General features: G+C 39.4%; 1 protein-coding gene across 3 annotated transcripts in view; it reads left to right on the forward strand.

Annotated features, from left to right (window-relative positions):
- Nucleotides 1–22,427: 22,427 nt before the first annotated feature.
- Nucleotides 22,428–23,749, forward strand: part of TMEM108 (transmembrane protein 108) — a 173,203-nt gene continuing 171,881 nt past the window's right edge. Inside the window, exon 1 of one of the 3 annotated variants that reach the window (XM_065629322.1) lies at nt 22,428–22,493. The gene's annotated coding sequence lies outside the window, so the exon portion shown is untranslated. The other 2 variants (XM_065629323.1, XM_065629325.1) reach the window with 2 other exon arrangements.

Raw genomic sequence — 23,749 nt, forward strand, 5'->3', positions numbered from 1 at the left:
ATATTTTAGGGAGAATATTAAATAATGACAAGCATATAGTGACACTCCTGTCAGTACATCCTCCCAACTTCTGTCAGTTTAACACATTAGGGGCACCTCTTGGTTTGGAGTTTGCACCTGATATAATATTTGCTAGCCGTTTAAGGATTTTTCTTACATGAATTTGTCTAGTCATTTTTTTGAATCTCTTAGTAAACGTCTTCTCCTGTAGCCATGAGTTCCACTGCTGAATTATTTATTGTGTGAAATTGTTCTTCTTCTCTTTTGTTTCTTATTTAAGTTCCTAGCTTTAAAAATAGTAGCATGGCAAGCTCAATCCCTCCTGGCTTCTAATTATTGCTTCAGTATTTTAAGAATTATTTAAGAGCACAATTTCCACTTGGAAAAAAATATGATTCTCTTCTTTCTAGTAGTTCTTTAGTGCTAACTAGGCTAAACGTTCCTCTTATGTCGATACACTCCACTAGCTGCCAGGAGGCAGACAATGACAGTACCATATGTCAGTCTGTAATGTTCCCAGGTGGTAGGTAAATGATTTCCAAACACAGGAACAGATTGGTGATGTTTTAGACTCCTTGCTCTCTAAGGAGAAAATCTTCCTGTATAGCTCACTGTTGTAAAAGCAAGTAGTCAAATTCTTCAAATATTCTTAAAAAGTTGTTTCTCAAAATGCTAAAATTAGAACACATCTGAACATTTCAGATAAATTAGAATAGAGAAATGAATCCTCAGTAGGGGAGTGTATTGCAGAAGCTCATAGATCTCTCAAGTAAGCACTGACATATCCTATGAGTGCCTTAGACTGACATGATTGGCTTTTCCAGGACTCAGTTACTGTGTTTTGTGTAAGAACTCCACTGTTCTTGGCACCAGAGTAACGAACCCTTGTGATGGATAGTTAGATTTCTCTCTTGTTTAGAATATGGGAGACTCAAGTTGCTTTTCAGCTCCAGAAGGGCAGGACAGTGGAACTGGTGTTGTTTGCCTTGATTTAAATAATCTGTGTTCAGCATGTCTCTCCTTATTCCTGAGAAAATATCATCAATTCTTTATAACAAGAGTAGCCAAAGACTGAAATCTCAGAATTTTTCATGCATTCTTGTTTCCTGACCAGCTGTAAAAAGGATTCAGTAAAGGTCCCTCCTTCATAGAGGCATTAGGTTTTAGTTATATGGTACTTTTAAGAATGTGAAAAATAGTGCCGTTTATTGAAGAACAAGACCTGAGCATTGTCCTTATAGTTACTGCTGCATCTAGATAGAAATGTTTTATTCCCCAAAATGGTTTCTAAACAATGCAATGGACATGTAAAAATATTTTCTGTAATTTATGTGGCATATGCAATATGCAGTATGGCATAGATGTTCGAGTGATTCAATGTGGGTTGATACTCGTGACTAGAGCACTCCAGAGTAAGTAATCTTTCTCTGTTTCTGCTGCTCCTTATCACATGTTCTTTCCTCTCTGAATGCAATACACTGCTTTTCTGTCAATCTTGTTTAATCAAAATATGAAATCGGTATGGTTAAAGTATCTTTTTCAATACATTGTATTAATGGGTTACAATTGTTCAGCACAGATTCTGCTCCTTCCTCCATAATTTAAACTTAATCCTTAGGGGAGATCCAGAATAAACTTGTATTTTCAGTAGAATGCCAGTGATGTCTGCATAGTGATACAACAAGGAATGAGAAATGAATGATATATAATCATCTTCTAAAAACAGAACTTGGCATTGCTCAGAATTAGCTGCTGACTATTCAGATCTTATAATTTTTATTGGGTACAGTGGTGGAGGTCATTGCATTTTTATTAGTGTCTGCAAGACCATGAGATGAGAGAAGTATAATTTGGCATCACTTTGTCAAAAAGATATCTGTCCTGGTTTACAGCTATTATTTCTGTCCTGTGATATATTTTTGAGCTTTAAGGTGATCTCATTGCACTTAGGATGTAGACTAAGGGAAAGCTGGCAGCTTATAGGCAGTACATGAAACACTTGGCATCTACTGAAAAAAACAAAAATTAATTCCTTTTTTCTCTGCTAGTCTGCAGATGGAAAATTTATTTTTCAAAGTATTTCTGTGTAATAAATTTCCAATAATTTATTTACTTGTGTATCTTTCTTATTTTACTTATAGTACATGTGGGAATTGGTCTGTTTAGATATTTAAAACAGAGAGGTAAATTAAATGGCATTTTACACCAGCCATGTGCTGTGAGTTGGGCTGAGCTGAAAAAATCTGAATCTGGTTTCACATCCAGCTCTCTTTATGAGTCAAAGAACTGTGATGACACTGGAATAATGAATTCTGGAACAGCACACTACTAAATAAAAGGCAAGTATGGATACAGAGGGAAAATATCAAATTTATTTTCAGAGTTTGGATCCGATATTTTGTTTCAGGTCAAACTCCCTGTGTCTTTCTCGACTTTCAATTAAAAAATGTAGGTATTGTGTACCCTGTTAGATTCCCAGAAATGAAGCAGTTCCTGCTAGCTACTTTACATTTTTTCATGCTTTGCTTCGCATCATCATTTTCAATAAATCTGCAATGAAAACTGAAACTTGATATTTAATGTAGGGATAAACTTGCCTATTGCTACCTAGATATTTAATTCAAAGCATGGGAAATGGTGTAGTGTCACTTCAGTGCATTTTGCCATTGATGGTTTACTCCTTAAATATTGGGGGTTGCTTAAAGCTGGATCAGAACCTGAATTCAGTTCTCATTTTTCACCCTTACTTAGGCAACCATCTCTGGAAGTCCATGTGGTATAAACGTGCAGGAATTTAAGCAATACTTCATAATTAGGTCTGTTGGGAAAAGGAGCAGTGTGTGGTACCAAAAGGCAGTGCTGGTTTGTGGTATCTCTTAACTGGTCCTGGCAAAGCTGCTCAAGGGCTGACACATCTCTTTTAGTCTCATTCTCATGCAAAGCCAGTGGAAATGCTGTATTTTGGATAAAGCAGTGAAGATGAAGATGACAATAGAACTGTGAAATAAAGCAGTAGGCCATACACTGAGAAAACAGTCTGGTTTTACTCCATTTGTAGATAAAGCTGTGACTGACTTTATTCATTTCACTTGTACTAGGAATTAATTAGGACCTTAAGGTTTGACCAGTACTGAATACTCACTCTAATAATCTACAATGTCTGACCTAGTTATACCATGGAAAGGGCAGTAATAATTGGAGGTTATAAATAACTTGGTAGACAAAACATGAAGACAGAGACCTCTCATTGTGTTTTTATATGAAATCACTACCTTTTGATCTTTTTTCCCTTTGATTTCTTATTGAAGAAAAGATAGTAATCTCACATTAATATGCTGCCTTTCACCTCAAAGCACATCAAAAAGGTACACACATTTAGTGGCATGTATGTCTAATGTCAGTGAGTTTTTGTCTTACATAAATATGAGGTCTTTTATTAATAGGAAATAGCAAGGAGACAGAGGCTTAGAGGACAAAAGTGGAAAAAAAACCCCAAATAAACATTTTAAATTTGTTGGGCATTTAAGTCCCTAGAATCTAATTGTCCAGGTTGGACTGGTTCTGGGAAAGGGATTCCTGAGCTTTTCAGGCCATGTAGCACTCAGCATTTCTGGTTTAGCCATCATCTTCATGACAATATGGTTGCACAGATTGGGCACAGATCACTTAACAGTGGCCTCCATGACATTGGAAGTAATCTCTTCGAAACCATTGGGATTTTCAGTGATCTACAAAGGCCAAAAGGATCAGTTTTGTTTCATCATCTGGATGACAATCACGCTCATCACCATGGTGATGAGGAAATGCATAAGCGCTGATTTAGTGCAGTAATATGGCTTTGGGCTGGAGTTCCCACTGTCAAGTACGGTGCTGGCCTGATCCTCCTGAGCTTGTGCAAACCAAGGCCACAGCTCAAGTCTGCCGTAGGAGAGAAGGGGAGAGAATGAAGGAGCAGGAGTCTCTCCCTAGAGCTGATTGCGGTATGTCAGTAGACATAGCATTTAGGAACAACTTTGTCATTCCTTACCTGCAATAAACATTATACAGGGCAACCAAAGTAGAGGAGAATCAGATATCTGAGAAGGAATGGCCTGAGAGGTGCATGCAATGATGCTAATGGGCAGAAAAAAGCAGCTGTTGTGTTCATCATGGTCAGAATAGAAGGAACGATGCATGATCACTCCAATAAACACACCAGAATACAGAAACTCTGTGACATACATATTAAGTTTCCTTCTTACTTTTTTTTTGCACGTTAGAAATAAACAAAAAGGAAGAACCTGTGTGGAAATAATAAATGGAGAATTTTGCAAAGGTTGCTAATGGATAGAGTTAGCAGACAGACTTACTAATGGCGAATGATATAGTAGGGTCTGAGGCAAAAGGAGGAAGGCAGAGTCTGAATATGCTTGAGGAAGGCGGGAAGGTGGGAACACCATTCAGGGTGTGCCCAGAGCCTTGCAGAAGTGATCTGAAAGTCACATCAACATGCATGGAACACATGCAGGGAGTTTCCAGTTTGACAAAATCTGTCCAAGCCTTTCTTCCTCCTCTGGACTTCAAAGAAAACATGTGTTCACAGAATCACAGAATCACAGAATCACAGAATGTTAGGGATTGGAAGGGACCTCGAAAGATCATCTAGTCCAATCCCCCCGCTGGAGCAGGAACACCCAGATGAGGTTACACAGGAAGGCGTCCAAGTGGGTTTTGAATGTCTCCAGAGAAGGAGAATCCACAACCTCCCTGGGCAGCCTGTTCCAGTGTTCTGTCACCCTCACTGAGAAGAAGTTTCTTGTCAAATTCAAGTGGAACCTCTTGTGTTCCAGCTTGAACACATTACCCCTTGTCTTACTGTTGGTTGTCACCGAGAAGAGCCTGGCTCCATCCTCGTGACACCCACCCTTTATGTATTTATAAACATTGATGAGGTCACCCCTCAGTCTCCTCTTCTCCAAGCTAAAGAGACCCAGCTCCCTCAGCCTTTCCTCATAAGGGAGATGCTCCACTCCCTTCATCATCTTCGTGGCCCTGCGCTGGACTCTCTCCAGCAGTTCCCTATCCTCTTGAACTGAGGGGCCCAGAACTGGACACAATATTCCAGATGAGGTCTCACCAGGGTAGAGTAGAGGGGAAGGAGAACCTCTCTCGACCTACTAACCACCCCCCTTCTAATACACCCCAGGATGCCATTGGCCTTCTTGGCCACAAGGGCATGATGCTGGCTCATGGTCATCCTGCTGTCCACCAGGACCCCCAGGTCCCTTTCCCCTACACTGCTCTCTAATAGGTCATTCCCCAACCTATACTGGAACCTGGGGTTGTTCCTGCCCAGATGTAAGACTCTACATTTGCCCTTGTTATATTTCATTACATTTTTCCCCGCCCAACTCTCCAGCCTGTCCAGATTTCGCTGGATGGCAGCACAGCCTTCTGGCCTGTCAACCACTCCTCCCAGCTTGGTGTCATCAGCAAACTTGCTGATAGTACACTCAATTCCCTCATCCAAGTCGTTGATTAATATGTTGAATAGTATTGGTCCCAGAACTGACCCTTGAGGCACTCCACTAGACTCCAACCAGACTCCGCCCCATTGACCAAGACTCTCTGGCTTCTCTCCTTCAGCCAGTTTGCGGTCCACCTCACTATCCGATCATCCAGTCCACACTTCCTCAGTTTTGCCGTGAGGATGCTGTGGGAGACGGTGTCAAATCTTTGCTGTGTTACTCTAATGAATAACGGGGCTAGAAAGATGAGCAGTAAATAGCATTTTCTATTGTCCTATCATGTAAATCATGCTTTAGAAATCCTTTTAATCTTGGCTATGTTCACTGCATTATTGTGGGATGGCACCAGCCCCACCAATGTCAATCTTGGTTACAAAAAGCATTCATTTTCTCAGATGAGCCATTTCCTTTTGGCACTGGCAGCAGTTGAGCCAGATTGGTTTTCCCAGGGCCCAGAGTAACTGTTGTCTTCGAATTACTTTTTTGAGTCGATAATTTGGCCTGATCCTATGATCACAATAGCCAAGTTTTGTTTGTTTGGTTGGTTGGTTGTTTTTTTCCATTAGCATCATGGGTATCTCCCTGTATTCTATAATAGAATCAACCTGGGACCTACTTTGGGACCACCATAGTCTTTTGCATACTAAGTATCTTCTTCCTTTGGTAAGACCTCTGCTTTAATCTGCATGGCAAACATAATGATTGAGGTAGCACACACTCTGTCTCAGACTGACGAATACAAAATAAATCTTCATGGGCTTGTCACCTACCTGGACAAGAATTTATTGCTTTCACCAAGAAAAAAAACATTATCAAAACCAGTGGGCCTTCAGTGGTGATAATTTCTCTGCTGACTGTGAGGGTAAGGACATATCAGCTAAATTTCTTGAATTTTATACATTCAGACTCAGAAATAGAGTGTATTTTTATTTGAGAGTGAGTAAAAAAAATGTTTAAAATTATCTTACCCCTTGATGATACAATATAGCATCCAGAGGTTTCTTCAGGCCAGAAGGGTTTTGCTACAATTCATCAAGGTGTGAGGAAACAATAACAACTAGTGGCAGATGAGTAATGCTTAGGGACATTGTTATACCTGGGGAAACCAGATCTTAGAGGCACAAAATGTAGGGAAATGTCTGCAAAGAACATCCGTAACACTTATTTTTATTATGTGTTCCCAAATAGTCTACTTGTGTGATTTCATTCAGACACAATAAGCTGCAATTAATTTTGCCTTTGCAGAGCTATATGCGTCTCTGTTTTATTTTGGTTTGGTTTGGTGTTTTTTGGTTTTGTTTGTGTTTTTGTTTATTCATTACATTATTCATTATTCAAATGTTGGCCGTGTCATTTGTCTGCAGAAAGAAGTTCAGATGCCTCTGGTTCTTCTCTTCAAAACTGTGAAAACCATTCTGAGCACAACAACTAGACGGTCTTACTACCAGTCATCCTACTGTCTTTTTCTAGCTGTGAGTACAGCACTTTTAGAGAAAGAGGTTGTGAAATAGGCCATGTATGTCTATCATAACTGAATTAAATGTCCATCTCCTGGCTCCCTAGTTATCTCTGATAGTTTAGTAAGTGCTTGTTTCTTGGCTTTGTTTCTCCAATCTATCACTTTTCTTCTTCAGTAAGAACCTTGGATTTTGTCCTCTCTTCACAGGTCTTTTCTTTTCCCAGACTAGTTTCTTAACATTTCTAACAATTCCCATTTATTTATCCCCAGCTGTTACACCATACCAATAGATACATGCAGTAACCATCTCAAGAATTGAATAACCTGAGAGAATGTAAATCAGTACAGAGAAGCTCAAAATCCGACATGAATCCAGTTTATGAAGCCCAGAGATATATAGATTTGGACCTTGATCACAGTCATTTCACAAAGAAATTTGCAGCCAGTTGTGTGCACCAATACCTACTCTATAACAATCTTCTTAAGTAACTAAATCTATCACTAATTTTCAGGGGAATTCAGTGTTACCTCTTAATCATTTTTTCTTAACTGTTCTGTCCCCACAACCTTCTGTTTCCTAGATAAAAACCAAAAAATGTCTTGCCAATAAATCCTCATTTGAAATGAATGTGCAAGGCACAAAAAGTACTCTGTGTGTGCCGTGTGTGTGTGACAGAGAGACAAAGCTTTTGGAGAATGGTATTAAACCAGCTAATACAGTTGGGACAAATAAGTAGCCTTCACATCTTTGTGCCTGGAAACTTGCCCGCTTTTCCTAACTGTATCATCTGATCTAATAAAAGGATGTGCCTGTCCTACAGGCCTTGCTTTATCAGAGCTATAACAATACCTTTTTTATGCATCATAGTTTCCTCAAGTCATGACTTGCCAGCAAAGCAAACTCATATGCAGTAATTAATCTGGCACTGCAATCACGTCAGCACAGGGGAGATTTGAATGACATGAAGGAGTAGATGTGAGAGACTGAACTCAGAAACATCCAAATGATTCACTGAAAACTAAATGAAGATTTAAGAATACACCTGTTCATCAATCCTGAGACAGCAGTGAATAAATGTGTTTCAGTAATGATCCAAAGAAACAACAAAACACAGCCCTCTATTATTAGGACTGACAGCAGTAAGAGCAGAAGAAAAAATGCAGTGAATTGCATGCTGCCTGTATGGGATTAACAAGTGAATTATCCAAACAAAGATGGAGAACTGAAAGTGAACCGATCCTTTTTATGCCTGATGAAGCAAAAACTAAATGCTTGACTTATGCTGAGCATGACCTATTTATAACCATGCTCTTGCAGACTTAGTGGAAATTCTCCTGTAATCAGATGTTCGTCTGGCCTTCAGTCAGGACCATGCCTTTCTGTTCTACAGTAGAGCAACACGTGCTGTCAGGTACTTGCAATGGGAATAAATGTGTCAGAATCATGACCTTTATTTATAGCAAAGTGGATAAAAATGAGGGATTTGAGCTGTAGCAGCCTCTTTTTATCTGAAATGTTTTGTGCAGTTGGAGGTCTTTGGAGTTCCTCCCTGATTTTATAAAGGTTTATGTGAATTCAAAGTAGGATTACATCATTTCATGGGTTGAAATCCACTACTACTGCTTTCATGCTGGATAGCTAGCAAATTAATAATAGCACTCTGTATGTGGTAAATAAATCAAAATTATCAACACAAGCAATGACTAATGTAACTATCTTCCTTTTGAATACAAAATTCCTTGAAATTATTTTCCCTTAAAAAAAGATCTGTTCTTCTTGTGAGATAACTCATTCCCATTTCTCTTTAGTTTTGCTTATATTTTGCCCTAGATCTTTCAAAGATAAGAAGTCAAATAGGCAGCATTCTCAGAAGCATGCAAGTAGTCGAAGCATTTAAATCCTGGCAGATGATTTCTGAGGAACAGTTTTTAAAGCAACATAAACAAGACAGACTGGGAGGGCGGAACTGTGTTTTAACAATCGGGATATAGAGGCTGACAAAGTTAAAATGAGAGAGATGCAATTGAACTGCTTCTGGCTAGTAAGGTAAACGGTAACTCCCCTGTATTTTTCTGTTAAAGAAATGCATAAAGACTGTCTCACTTTACCAGCACGTTGCCGTTATTTCCAGTGGCTTATGCTGCACATTGCATTACGCAGAACCTCACACTGAAACTCTAAACCTCTAGACTCCCCCAGACTCCTCCATGTCCTTTTGCTGTTCTACAACCTCTAAAATAAACCCTCATTCATATCAACATTTGTAAATATGTCCAGGTCTTGAACAAACCTAGGTCTGTTTGGCAGTTGTGTCTTCCCTCACATTACCCATTCAAACAAGAGTAATGTGCAGAAAAATACAAGTGTACTCATTTATATTTTAGTGAACTTAGACAGTTTTTTTAAGCAGGAAGAAACAGAGTCTCTCCCAAGTCATCCTTTGAATCATCCCAGTTACTAGAAAAAGCGGTAGTAGGACCAGGAAACTTAGTATGAGCTGCATCTTATCTATTTAGTTTTGTAATCAGGGTCTCTGATGAAAATGGGTAAGTATTGTTTGCTAGAGAATACCTTAGGTATGCTTTCTTTGGTAGCTTCTTTTTTCATTAATATTGCCTATACACAAAGATTCACCTCTGTAGTATTTCACAAACATTTGTTGGTTTTCAAAACAGGCATGAATTTTTTTTTTTTTAAGCAAAATGCAAGGAAAACTAATTCTGCAAGATGAAGCTGTCTTCTTCGAAGCCAGTACAAAACACATGGGGTTTTTCCAAGGGCATAATGTACCTCCAGACAAAAAGGTCTGATACCTTACAAAACTTTTGGAAATTTGCATCTTCTGAAGGAATTATTTCTTATTCTTTCTGTACAACGTTTAGCATGGTTGTTAGTCCCATGAGTGACGGGTGCAGCTAAATGCTATTTTTAGTATTTCCGTAGACCTTCATTGCTCAGTTCTCTTTAGTTTTTTCACATTACAGACAAAAAACCTGACTATTTATATGCCTGGTATAAAGTTATTAACAAAGTCTGTTTGTGTCATGGAAACAGATATAACTTCAAAATGAGATGTGAACTTTAAAGTTGGCTGTTTCCCTCCCTGATTTATATTCCTTTTACTTAAGTTTTCCCTGCCCTTAAGTCACAAAGTTGGCCAATTACAATTACACTCCAAAGGAAACTGCTCCTAACAGGCTTTGATCTAATGCAAAAATCTCTCCGTTTTCATTTCATTTCCCCTTGTATTCAGGAGCATTAGTTATTTATAACCAGGCAATTATTTTTAGTCATCCTACTGAACAAGACAGGAAGAAGACAACAGGTAAAGAGAAGGTAAAACCACTTTTGAACCTAACAGAATAAAACATTGTTTAGAAAGCAAAATTCTGACTTATGTCTGAAATGAAGCTCCTGATCCTTGGAGTCAACAGCAAGGCATATATTGCTGTCAGCTGGACAGAACCAGTGCCAAAGGTCTTGTGATTCCAATGCAGATGCTGAGCACGCTGCTCAACAGGTTAGAGGGGTTGGAGGGATAATCCTGTTCTTAACAGCTGGTCTTTCTAGCCTGTGCTATAGAGCACAGTTAACCATAGTGGCTACTGAGACATCTTAGGGTAGGAGTAAATGTCCCAGAGCAGGAGTAAACTTGCTTAAAATACAGCAAGAAGCTGTTTTTCTCCCTGTTATGTTCTCCCTCTTCAGTAATGGATCGATGCAGAAAAAAGAAAGATTTTTTTAACAAAAATTAAATCAAGCCTCAAAATCAGATCTGATTTTTAAATTTCCCAACTACAGAGTTCACAGAATTGTGCTCCAAGCCTTTTTTATAGTGATCTGAAGCTCAGGTCTGAACTTTGGCAGATCCAGAGGAATTTGTCCTGGAATTTACCTTGGGTAACAAGGCAAAATGCTTTTCAGGAGCTAGAAAACACACTTCTGTAAATATATGCCCTGCATAAACATCTAGCATGTTTGTAAAGAGTGCAAAGGGATGAGAGAGCGCATAGCAGCAATGGAAGTAGAAAAATACTGGTAGATCAGCATTATGTAAAGCATGACCATGTCTCTTATTTTTAATGCCATTGTTTTTTATAATTTCTGGTGGTGTTCAGAAAGACATTTGACCAAATTTGTCTCTTTAGACTAAATTTTATTTTGTCTGGATGTATTCTGTTCCTTCTTTCTTGCCTTGGCTAGGAGAGATAGGAAATAAAAATCTGAAGGAAACAGGAGAATCATTTCTAGTTTGCATTAATAGTGATGAAGTCACAGCTGACTTTAATATGGGTAGTGTAAGAATACAGATTTTTCCTGACAGCCAGACAAGGAAGCTCTTGTGATTGGAAAAACCTGTAGTAATGAAAATATATGTATGTGCACATGTGTATGTGCAGGTGCCACTGACAAAGAAAAACAGGTACCTTCGCTCTTTATTTTAAGAAATGGAGAATTGCAACTTTCCATTAGGTAATGCATTTCTTGGAGGAGATGAATAAACAAGTGCCTAGCAAGCCATCGGTGAGGGCTGAATAGGGCTGAGATGAGGCAGGTGTTACACCAAATGGCATTATAAATCAAAAGGCGCCGAAAAAATAAAATCACTGGTTGGAAGAAGTTGATTATAGATTGTCTAAAGTTTGACTTTAGTCTGTGATGAGGCTGAGGAGACCCATTGGAGGCTGGAATGGTAGGGGAAGAAGAGGTTTAGAGATTTTTTTATTGAAGTAGTAATATGGGATGAACTCCAAGGATTCAGCTGTCTGACACAGAGGCACTAAATAGTTAAAGCTGGAAGTTGTCTAGGTTGAAAATGGTTACATCCAAGCTAAAATGTAGTCAGTGTCTCCTAAAATAAATTCAGAAAGAGAAGGGAAAATTTAAACTTTTGAATACAAACATGTGTTGCATGACTGCTAAAATTCCATGGACAGATTATATTAGTTGGTCTTTTACAAATGTCCTTTGTTTTCTATTCATCATTCTTTCCTTCAATCCTTTCAGCATTAACTGCAGTGGGAAAAACTACTCATGTTCCTCCTTGAAGACAAAGCAAATTGAAAAAAGAATGGCACTAACACATATGCATTCTTTTTGACTAAATACAGCGCTGCATGTACATTTTCCTTTATTAATTTTATTTTTGAATGGCAGCTTAGGAAAAATAAATTATTTACTAAGGTACTACTCACCCAAGTGCAAAATTCAGTAAACTCTTAACTGTGAATCTGTTAAAATTTTGCCTGTTCCATTACACACACACGACTTAAGTTGATGGTTAGTATATTTAAAACTCAGACATAATTGTGCAGTCCTGAGGGAGTGAGGCTTAATAAGTACTCATACTTTTCCCCACTTCGTTATTACTATATTATTGCTTTCTTATTCCACTACCTTAACTTGTACGATTTGACTGTTCAAACAGAAACTTATTGACTGGAAAATGAGACACACTCAGTTGGCTCTACAACTTTTGCCTCGGAGGATAATTTTTAATAACGTAAACTTCATGAAACCGCAGACGTTTGCATAGGGTGAGAAAAGAATGAGGCAATTATTTCCACTTTGTCTTCAAGAGAACAAGGGGTATGTGGGGACGTATTTTTTGTTTCTGCGTCTGGAGTTCTTAACCAAATGCTTTAACATTTCTGAAATCCTTATTCAAGCAAAATTATTAACTTTGAAGACTCAGAATATGGCCACGGGCCTGTAAAACCATTAGGATCATCTTGGTTGATATGTTGTAGGACTGTGACTTGCTCGAGGGTGGTTAATAACAAGGTTGAATTTAGCATTCGAAACAGAATCAGACAAATTGATTGGAAACCTCCATTTTCCATGTGCAGAGAGGAAGTTACAGGACAGACAGGAGCACTGTAAGCTCTTAAATAGTCGAAGAAAAATCCCTTGCTTTTGAGCTGAGAAGCTTGCTGCTTATCCCCAAAAAATAGTTTACTCAGGGACACTGATGAATGACACAGTCACTACATTGGAATTGAGCTGCAAATCACAACGTTTATTTACTGCTGCACATGTGTACATACAGCCATGGACATAAATTGTTGTCTATCCTGCGAATTCAAGGCATGGCACAACACCCCTAGTGAGGGATTCCCGAGACTCAGTTGAGTTGATTGTTTCGAGAGAAAGGAGCCCTGCTCCTATCCGTCCAGGCTCAGCATCCCCCAGCCTGGCTCCTTACACTGCTGCCACAAGGCTGGGTGAATCATTACTCCAAATTTCACAGCATGAATACATCTATTTTCTTCCCAAGGATTGGCCTGTTCCCATCCCAATGCACTGGATTCTGTTCATTTGAAAGCGTGACCAATGTTCAGCCAAACACCTTGACGTGTGACACATTATAAACAAAATCGCCCACATCTAGGATGTTCTTTTTTATAGGACCTAAATAAGACAGCAGACATTTGCTGATCCATCCTTTCCAGGAAAATTCTTACATGACTCTCACAAGTATCAACAACTGAACTAGATGCAATGAGTAACTTGTACTTGCTTTAAAACCAAGACAAGGTAGATAGTGTGCTTGCTTTCTGCATTGTATCTTCAGAGGTGGTAGAGCTTGTCAGGAGGCTGAAGACCTGCTCATGGGCATCTGCAAACCTGTCACCCTGCGGCTGCAGCTGGTTGATGATGGGAAGGTCTCTATGAGTCCCCAAGGAGTTCCTGATGGTTCATCACCTGAGCCCAGTGCTCTCCCCAACATGAAACTGGGCAATAGCACCCTTTGAGACTCATTTCTCTGATCATAATGCTGTGTCTGGCAGTTAATGTCAAAGTTAATTAATATAGCTAATTAATACACATTAGGAGATAGATAAATATCCACTAGAAGTGCAGCTGTTTTCACCATCCTCTTTTATTACCGTTACCAAAGATCAGCTGCCAATGTCTTACAGTTGTTACTGATCTGGGCTGATATATAAAATGTAAGCTGGAGCTTAAAACTTCTATTATCTTTACCAACCCTCTCTCCTTGCCAGTCAGTCCATCTTTACTTTGACAAATGCTCTCTACCAATGCCAGCGTGCCCTGTCATTTACAACTCCTGCCTTCCATAATGTTAACAATCTCAGCATAATTTGCACAGTGCTTAAGAGGGCTTTGTTTGTTTGTTTTATTGACATGTAATAGAAACACATGAATAAAATCTGGCATTGACTGATCAGAAGCTTCTTGCATAAAACAGCACAAAATACGGCCTAGTGTGGATTGCCTCCAAATTGAATTACTGTGTTTCAGGACTGATGAGGCAAATCTAGGATTTGGTGGAGCCTTATCTTGCAGAGCTATGGGCTGGTCTTTCCAGAAGTTTGGAAGAGTCAAGGGAGAAAGTCAAACACCTGAAACTGTAGGAAATTGAGGGGCAGAGGTTGTTTAGGAGATTTGCCCTGTAAAAAAGGCTGAGAACCTTTTGCAAGCAGGGATGAAAGCAGCAAATGGTAGGCAAAAGGAGGATGGCAAGTGGATGGAAAACAAAGAGGGTTTTTTCCCCCTTTAAGATAATAAAAGAAAGGAAAAGCTCTCTCTGAAAATGATCTTTTCCTATCTACGTAGTAAACAAACATCTAACACTCTGTGGACAAAAACAATCAAAAGAAATCAATAGAATTCAGGTGCCAGGTTTCAGATGTTTCAGAGCAATATATATTTTAACTTTTGTTGTTGTTGTTCTTTTTTCACCAAAGAAAACAGCCATATTCTATTTGTTTTGTCAACACTCTACATTTATTTTTAGTAATACATAAAAGGCATATACATTGGCTACACTGGCTGAAATACTTCCACACTTACATTGGAAGTCCTATTTAGAAAGAAGATCTTCTTTTTCTTTTCCTTGACAAAGTACAGAAAAAATACCATTGTCAGGACACGGAGGCTGTTGTGGAACCCTTCTGGAAAGCTGCTTTGACCAGAGGAGCCACACCAGCAAACAAGTAATGCAGGAGTGAATCAGAATCCTGCAGTATGTTTTGAGATCAAAGGCACTTAGAAATTTCTACAAAATGGTGACTTTTACGTGGCTGAATGAATAGCCCTTGGAAAAGATGTATTATATTGTTTTGTTAATGCAGGTGTTCAAATACTTTCATCCAGCTATAAAGAAGAGATCCAGTACACTCTATCTGGTTACGTTTTCATTAAAACAGAAATATAGTGCTGTGATGGCAAGGAGAGAACTTTCTAATTGGATCAGGGACAGTGCAAACAATGTTTAGCAGACATCTGATTTTAAAGTCTCACTTCCTAGACTTGTAAGTTATGTGACAATTAATTTTCATTACAAAACAGTCCCAACCCTTGAGGTTAGAAATGCATGAGTTTTCTTTTCCTCCTCTCCCAGAAATGCACAGTTCAGAAGAAGACAAATAACATAGCTTATTTTAGTTTTCTTAATTCGCAGAAATATAACAATGAATTAATCCCAACCCTTGCTAGTCTGGAACCTGACTGTAGTTTTAAGGACTTTTAAATTTAGAATTAAGAATTGCACTGTCTTCTCAGGGGAACTTTTAGCTTAATATAACCCTTTGCAACTTATTGAAAGTCTCTGGTGTTCACCGTAGGTTTCATTTCTACTTCTGAAAAGTTATTTTGCAAATAATTGCATCCAACCCCAAACTAAATCTGGACAGAACAACTCCAAAGGAAAAGAGAGGTGATTTAGGAGGAAAAAGCAAGGAAAATTTTACTTTACCTGTGTTTACATGACAGATGGTGAGCAGAATCCCGGGTAATCTGTCAGTCCTTGTGAGTAAAATCAATTAAGTTTAGAAAAGCTATTTATTGCCAGGGAGATTAAAAAGTAATTAGCAATTATAAAGAAATCTGCAAGGGTCCTAATTATAATGAAGCAATGAGTTTAGTTTCTGGACAGGAGGGAGGATCTAAATACAAGGGAAGTTTGTATCTTGGCAGTTGTTTATTAAGTAAATAGCAAGCCCTATCTTTTTGCTATTATGGTGATGATGTCTGGAAAGGCCTTCTGGATTTTTATCACGATGCTTACACAAAAACAACAGCCCTAATACCAGATTATTAAAACCCAACTGCAGGATTAAGTACCTAGCTAAGGACATTTAGCAACACATAGGAAAATAATTTAGGATCTTGCTACTGTTGTATTTCATATTCTTTCACAGTTAGTAAAAACTTCTCCTGCAGTTGCTTTTAGTTCTATTTAGTAATTTATTAGTACCATTGCAATCATGGGTTTTTTGCTCTGTTTCCAAGAGCTGTGCATAAGGTACTTCTGAGAATAATTTAGTTGACACCACTAGGTTTCCATGAGGTGTACATCTGGCTCCCAGACAATGATTCAAAACGAAATTCCACCAATTTGAGACACATAATATTCTGATAAGTTTTTGCAGTAAGCAAATCTCTTTCTTGTTTAAAAAGTCAATTGTTTTTAGGTATGCAGATCTTTTTAATGAAAGCACTCATTCAAACTTACATGAAGAAAACTTGCTTGAGGAGAGCTCTCCTGATGGAGAATGGCTGGATGATACACAAATGCCCAAGCAGCTGTTTTAGGGTGCAAGGTGAAGTGTAAACTCTGCAAAGATGCTCCAAAGCAGCTCCCAGTGCAAAACAAGTTTCCAGGGCATTGCTAAAGATCTTTGACTGCTGGCAAGTACATATGAAGCCCAAGTATAAAGGTGGTCGTGGAACATTTCTGGCAACCATACAGACCTAAACTAGGGAAACACCTAAGAAGAAGGAGAAGGCAGCAACAACAAAACTCTAGAGTTTATGGGACATGTGAAGATGTGTGTTTGTTGAAGAGGCTTGGGCATGCCATGAGGGGAGGTCTTCTCAGTCACTTTCTGTCCAGAGTGCCTGAGTTTCTTCCCTGCTGTGCCACTGTTGTTATTCCTGACTCCGACAGACACATGGTAAAATGGAAATTTAAGCTTCCACTGTTGCAGTGTGATGTGGTGACCCTTCAGGAAGACAGCTCCTGCCAGTAGTGATTTCTACAACAGTAGTAGGAATTCTTTGTGGCTGAGAGCTTCTTTAAGCTAGATTTCTTTGTTGACGTGTTGTATAAAATGCTTCTCTCTGTGTAAACTACTCTAAGATGGCTGTGCTGAACAAAATATCCTTATTTCTATGTTCAGTTACCAGTGATAATCCTCAGAAATGTGTTTCATTAAGATATGGCTGAGGTATGTATATATCCTCAACATGTCCCATTTTGAATAGTCTCTTCAGCATATTTATTAGAAAAAAATCCATATTTTAAGCCTGATATGTAATATTTAGAGGACAGAACTAAAATAATTGTGACAAACATTGAAAACTTTATACTCTAGTTTACTCTTTGCAATGGTACAGTCCACGCTCTTCAGCAGAATGCCTAAACAGCTGCAGTCTTACCCAATGAACAGTACTCTCAAAGTCTTTTGAATTGTTCTGTAAGATTTAAGGTTTTTTTCTTCCCTCTCTGTGAACTTTTACAGCTGTGGTAATTATTTTGTTTTATTGACGATTTTGTATTTTTAATATATTGCTTCTTTTCCATCTTCAAGATATTATTTGCTTAATTAAATGCTTAGGGTCTTCTCATATGCAACCAACACAAGAACAACTTTCCCCTATTAACTAACAGCTGCCTTTTTGAGAGCCCATCTTGATTAATATGCACCAAAACGAAATCTGTGAACATTTTTCTCAAGCCATTCAATATGTAAGCATGTCCTATGTGTAAATTACTTTGGCATTCATATCTGATCATCTTGTGGTTCTTCTGTCCTTCCTTTTCTCTTCTTTACAAATTCTGAGGTGCTATAAAATGATTATGAGAGACAGAAAAGGACAGAAAACCCCCAGACATGAAGTGAAAGTTTTTTGAAGCCTGTAGGTTTAACGGTAGACTTCCCAGGACCACATATAGAGGTTTAAGTAAATGTTGCTCAGTCTTAGAGCTGCTAGGTATGTATAGGTTCTGTGACTGTCAGTAGAGCAGGTGAATGTTCAAGATGCCTTAAAAGAAGACTACTTAAATATTTTAACCATGGATGTAGGGACCCAATGTTAAGCATAAGCATAAACATGAAAGACAGAATGTTCCACTGCCTGCTGTTATCTGAAATCCCCATCAAAATTAGTCCTGTGAATGCAAAATGAGAAGTATTCTTTTTAAAACTTTCTAAAGTGACTCAGGCTGATGTGGTCCTGAATGAATGAAAGTCCAATATTTTCCATATCCTCCCCAGTATTTTTACTGTTGTTTTTATTGAATCTTCATGAGGTCTTTCCTTGTTTCAGACTACCTTATCCTTCTTAGCACATGAATAATTTCATGACTTTGTAAAGACCTAGGGATGAATTAAATCTGAGATGAAAGGAAAAGAGATTAATAGTGAAAAGAAAAAAGCTTTCTCCTTTAAAAAAGTGACTCCCATACTACAAATTCACTGCCAGTGCTTTTCTGAGAAATATTTATGATCACAGATGTTTATAAGCCAAGACATTTTTCTAAAAAACCCTATGTGTTTAAGTGGTAGTTTTATGCATGTAAGGAACATATCCTTAACAACTCACCGCCAGGTTTTATTTTTAGAACAGTGCCATAATATTTTAGTGTAATTTATTAAAAACTTAATAGGCTGCTAGCTCTCAAGTTGTAAATGAAGCATGTAGGAGGAGAGGGATTACTACTGTACAGCTCTTGCAATAGGGAATAATTACAGTCCTTCTAGAATAAGAAGGAGGTGGAAAAATACTGTGTAATAAGTTCTGTATACTTTTTTCTTCCAGCGACAGACTGATTTGGTTTCTAAAATTGCATATTTATAAGCTCCTGCTGGATGTTTGTTACCCACCACGCGACTGGTCTACAGAGAAGAGGGATGGTTACAGTTGTAGAGGGCTCATCTGTGGCTCCTCATGCTTGTAGCTTTGAGAAGTGGCAGTAGGGTCACTCCTCCTTTTCCGAAAGAACAGCCTCACTGGGGCACATTTTCAAAAGGACACTGAAAAAATTGGAATTAATTAGTTTGCTGGCTCCAGTTCTGTAGATTTGCTTGGTTTTTTATATTGTACCTACTGTTCTTAGCTGAAATTTGGAACTTTTTTGAGTCTGTGTGCTGTTTTTAAAGACTATCTGTCCCAGGGAGCTTGAAGTCAAGTTGGCCAAAGATAGGAGAGAAAAAGAAGAGCTTGAGAAATGGCCTGGCTTGTCAGAAGAATGTGCTCACTTGGTGGCAGGCTCAGAAAGAGAAACCAAACATCCCCTGGCTCCAACATGAATGTATTACACTGGATCTATGTTGCTTGTGCACCTCATCCAGACCATTTGAAGCTGGTGGAGATCTATCAGGCTTCAGTTCTCTTGAGTGCTAATTAGCACGTCATGAACAAAAAAGGCATTTATCTCTAGAATTCATGTATACACGCTCATTCATCCCACTTTAAAACTTCCATCTTTTTGACAAAGACAAATTTTACTTTGTATCTAAACCAGTTCAGTTTGGATTCCCTATGCACTAAAAATTCCCATTTATTTTGGTTTGGAACTCCCTTTTTTATTTTTCATTAGTTACAAGGATGAATAATGTTTTGTGCTTTTACAAATCCTGTGAGGATTTTGAAAATTTCTTATAACTACAGTTATAACATCAAAATGAATTTTGTTCCAGTGAGGAAGAAATACCAGTCCTTCTCATTTGTTCATTATAATTACTTCTGAATTATAATGCTGGGAAGGAGCCAAGCTTGCTGGCTTTTGACTAGAGACAAGCCATAACCTCTCTTTAAATTGCAGATCTCTGAAAAGGCTGAACCTTAGTCTTCTTCAGAAAACACCTTTTAAGCTGTGAATAACTAATGCTGGCTACTTAAAAACAAACTACTAAACTGCCTTGGTGGTTAACCTCAGGTATGTTAAACATAGACAGACAAGTGATTTCTCTGAAACATGGTTTTCATTGTGGTCTGTGTGAACCAGGATAATGTTTTCTCAGCAGCTGAGATTTCCTCCTGAATTGCACTAAGCAACTATGGAAGAAAAAGCTTTTACAGAACAAAATTATTTTTAAAGGTTATCAGAGCTGATGGACGTTGTGCCAAACAAATCCCCTCTGTGTTGAGCATAGGGGTGCTTTTTAACTTTGGACTGTTACCTTCTTCTGTATAGGGCAGCAGGAAGATTAGGCAAACTGATATTCCTTTTCTCTTTGATTCTGGACTAAGGTTTAATTCATAGCAGAAAGAAACCTGTTCTTCTTGAGCTAGGAACAGTTACTCCATTTCCAATAACGCCTCTGCATCAGGTCTACTCTGTCAGGAAAGGATATGAAGCCCTCTGTTATCCACCTCCAGTAATATTCCTGCTACTACCAACTTTATTGCTAGCAAAGATATAGTAAGTGCATAAAACCTGGAAAAAGGAACTTTTAAAGGGTTTGTGGTAAGCAAACTTCCTCAGGGAGGAGATACTTGATCCCACTGATTGCTGGAAAGCACTGCCTGTTGCAAAGCTGAAGGAGGCAGGATTTTCAAAGTCTTCAGCTGAGCACTTAATGTAGATGGAAAGATTTGTTTTACATATTCAGACTCTTTGTTGCCAAACATTGGAGCACTAATCTCTCTCCTCCTCTATAGCTCTAAAGGCTATTGACTATGTTACAGAGTCTGTAAGCAGGTGATCAGTGTACTTAGTTTGGGCATTATAAACTGGAGTATCTACAAACTGGCAGATATAATTGAGGATGCTGATCTGAGAAACTGTCCTCTATTATTACAGCTCAATTAGCATATTTAGCCCAATTATTTCATATTTGTACTGTGACTTGAAAACATAACGGACTACAGATGATATTAGTTGTTGGTGTGTGACATGGATTCAGCCATTCATTTTGTTATTAGTATGCAGCAACTTGAAGGAAATATTGGGCAAAAGAAGAAAGGAGAAGGGAAAGCCATAAAAGCAAGGCAGTGGTTGATAATCTTGCACTAACAAATGAAAGTCTCATTGAATAATTTTTAGTTTCAATGTCGGTAACATTTTACCAGCAACAACTCTTTCTTCAGTCAGAAGGAAGACTGCAAAGACTGCAAAGCCTCTGGAATGAAATGCCAAGTGACCAGACAGCTGTGGAGACCTTATTGCAGCCTTTTAATATTTAAAGGGGGCTTATAAGAAAGATGGGGACAAACTTTTCAGCAGGGCCTCTTGTGATAGGACAAGGGGTAATGGTTTTAAACTAAAAGAGATTTAGACTAGATATAAGGAAGAATTTTTTTACAATGAGGGTGGTGAAACACCGGCAGTTGACCAGAGAGATGGTAGATGTCCCACCCCTGGAGACATTCAAGGCCAGGCTGGATGGGGCTCTGAGCAACCTGATCTAGTTGAAGATGTCCCTGCTCATGGCATCGGGGTTGGACCAGATGAGTTTTGAAGGTCCCCTCCAACCCAAACTATTCTATGGTTCTATGATTACTATGACCTGCCATGTATGTCTAAAGCGGCATGTACTACTTTCCACAATTAGTCCTGGATTCCTGACAGATTCAACATTTCTACTGAAGTACTAAGAAATAAAAAGTAAGATAGGCTACACCGGCAAGGGACTGATGTAGCAGGTTTGTAGTGGCTGTTAATAATTATACAGCAATAGAAAACCCAGGGCAAAAAGGTAAGATTTTCCCCTCTCTTGGTGAATATATAATAGAAAAATACAAACCAATAATGGTTATGTTTAATGAGGGAAGAGGAAAGAAGGTTTAAAATTTTCAGCTAGCAGTAGTGCATAAGCTAAGGCATTAAGCTGGACGGGATCTGGATCGGGAGCTGGCACTATATCTGGATCTGCACTTCTGAGGCTCAGTTTCTCTTGCCATAGCCACACCAACAGTCCCTAGAGACGTTCCCGTGTCTACAGGGTAAATCTTAACTCAGCGGTAGCAAATTTCCTCTGGCTGTCCCTTCCAGCCGGGTTCTAAACTGTAAGAGTTGCCCTGAAAGCACACCACTCCTGGTGTAAACAGAAGCAGTAAAAAATTACCAGAATTTCCAATTCATTGCTTACAGCAAAAGGGGCTGTAGGAAGAAAACCACCTGTAAGTTCATTTTAACCCCATATTGCTGTCAACACCTTTTGTTGTGCATTTAACCTCCCCAGCCTGCCCTGCCCTACCCTGCCCTCCCCCCCACCCCGCCTCTAAATACCGGACTTCCCCTTTCGGCGCAATTATCGCTAATCCAAAAAAACCCTCGCTGCCGCAACACCGGCTCCTCATTTAACATTCGCTGCCCGCGCTTCGCCCGCCCCTGCTCCGCAGCGGGGCCACCGCTGCCGCCTCCCTCCTTCTCTCCCTCCCCTGCTCCCCTCTCGCTGCCGCAGCCGGAGCCCCTTCCCGGGGAGGCCGGGCCGGCGGGAGCCCCGCCCGCGCCGCCGGGGGCGCAGCAGCAGCGTGCGGCGGTGCCCGCCCGGCAGCAGCGCCGCTCGCTCCGCTCCGCAGCGCGGGGGGAGCCGGCACCGCGGCGGAGGTAAGACAGGCAGCGGCAGCCGCCGGCTCCTTCTTCCCGGGGCCGGGTGGGTGCTGTGGGGTTGGGTTGAGTTGGGTTCGGCAGCACAAGCCTTGGAGTAAGGGGTGGTGGCGGGGGGAGGATGGGGCTCTGCTTCTGAGATGTGTTTGCTTATCGGTTTTCATCTTATTTTATGAAATATGATGTGAAGCGGCAGCTGCTGAGTGGTTTGAGCTGGCAGTTTAAAAAGCCTCGCGTTGTAACTGTCCTCCTGCATCTTGGTGGGCTCGGTTATGTGTGAATAAGCAGTTTCTGGGGTAGGCACGTAGTGAAAAGCGCGTATGGATTATTTCCACTCTTTTTGAATGGGTGGGAGCTGCGAGGGAAGGTGACATTAATATCTACCATTGCATGAAAAGCATCGTATCTCTTGTAGAAAGCAAGAGATGTATATACACACACACATATATATACACATATATACATATGTGTGTGTATATATATATGCATTCTGGTTTTTTAAGCAGGACCAACAAGGTCCTTGTCAGGACCAGTTGAGCGTATGTTTGCTGAGATGCCTGTTGGTAATATACCACCGAAGGCACAAGAGTGGTCCATATCGTAAAGAGCTGGGAGCTTGTGGCTTGCATATTGTATTTAAAGCAGAACACAGTGTGAAAGACGGCATCCTTTTTTTAAACAGATCTTGAAGCACAGCCAATTGAAAAAAAGCCTGTTGTACTGTGATAGGCAGTATCTTTTATCTAGGCAGTTTACGGGAGATAGTCTTCATATATTTCTCTGAAATAGTACGAGGGGCTGGATGACTGTTTCAGGGAAATATTTTAAAGCATAGACTGAATAGATGGGTTAGAGCTTATAAACCAGCTATAGATAAGTAATTAAGGATTTGACTGACTTCTGCAGGAAAAATTGGGAAGGAAACTGAACTATGCTGTGAATAAATGGCTGTGCTTGTGCAGCAAAACTACAAAATGCATAATCTAAGAAAATCCACCTCTCTCAACTGCAGAAGGCAGTCAGGCATTCAAGGTCTATGGAGGGAGTCCTTTATATGAAGAGGATTCTGTGGAAAAAGCCTCTAATTAAAGCAAGTAGGATCAGTCCCTCTTTATCCTATTGACAATTTAATGTTTAAAAATGACCCTTTGAGTGCCTCGGGAGGTAAATCAGCAGTCAGAATGTGCTTCTGATGAACGATGCTGTCATTTTATAGCTGGCTTTTTTGGGTGGGGGGAGTCCAAAATATGGATTAA

Source organism: Caloenas nicobarica, chromosome 2 (genome assembly GCF_036013445.1).
Source record: "Caloenas nicobarica isolate bCalNic1 chromosome 2, bCalNic1.hap1, whole genome shotgun sequence".
Lineage (NCBI taxonomy): Eukaryota > Metazoa > Chordata > Aves > Columbiformes > Columbidae > Caloenas > Caloenas nicobarica.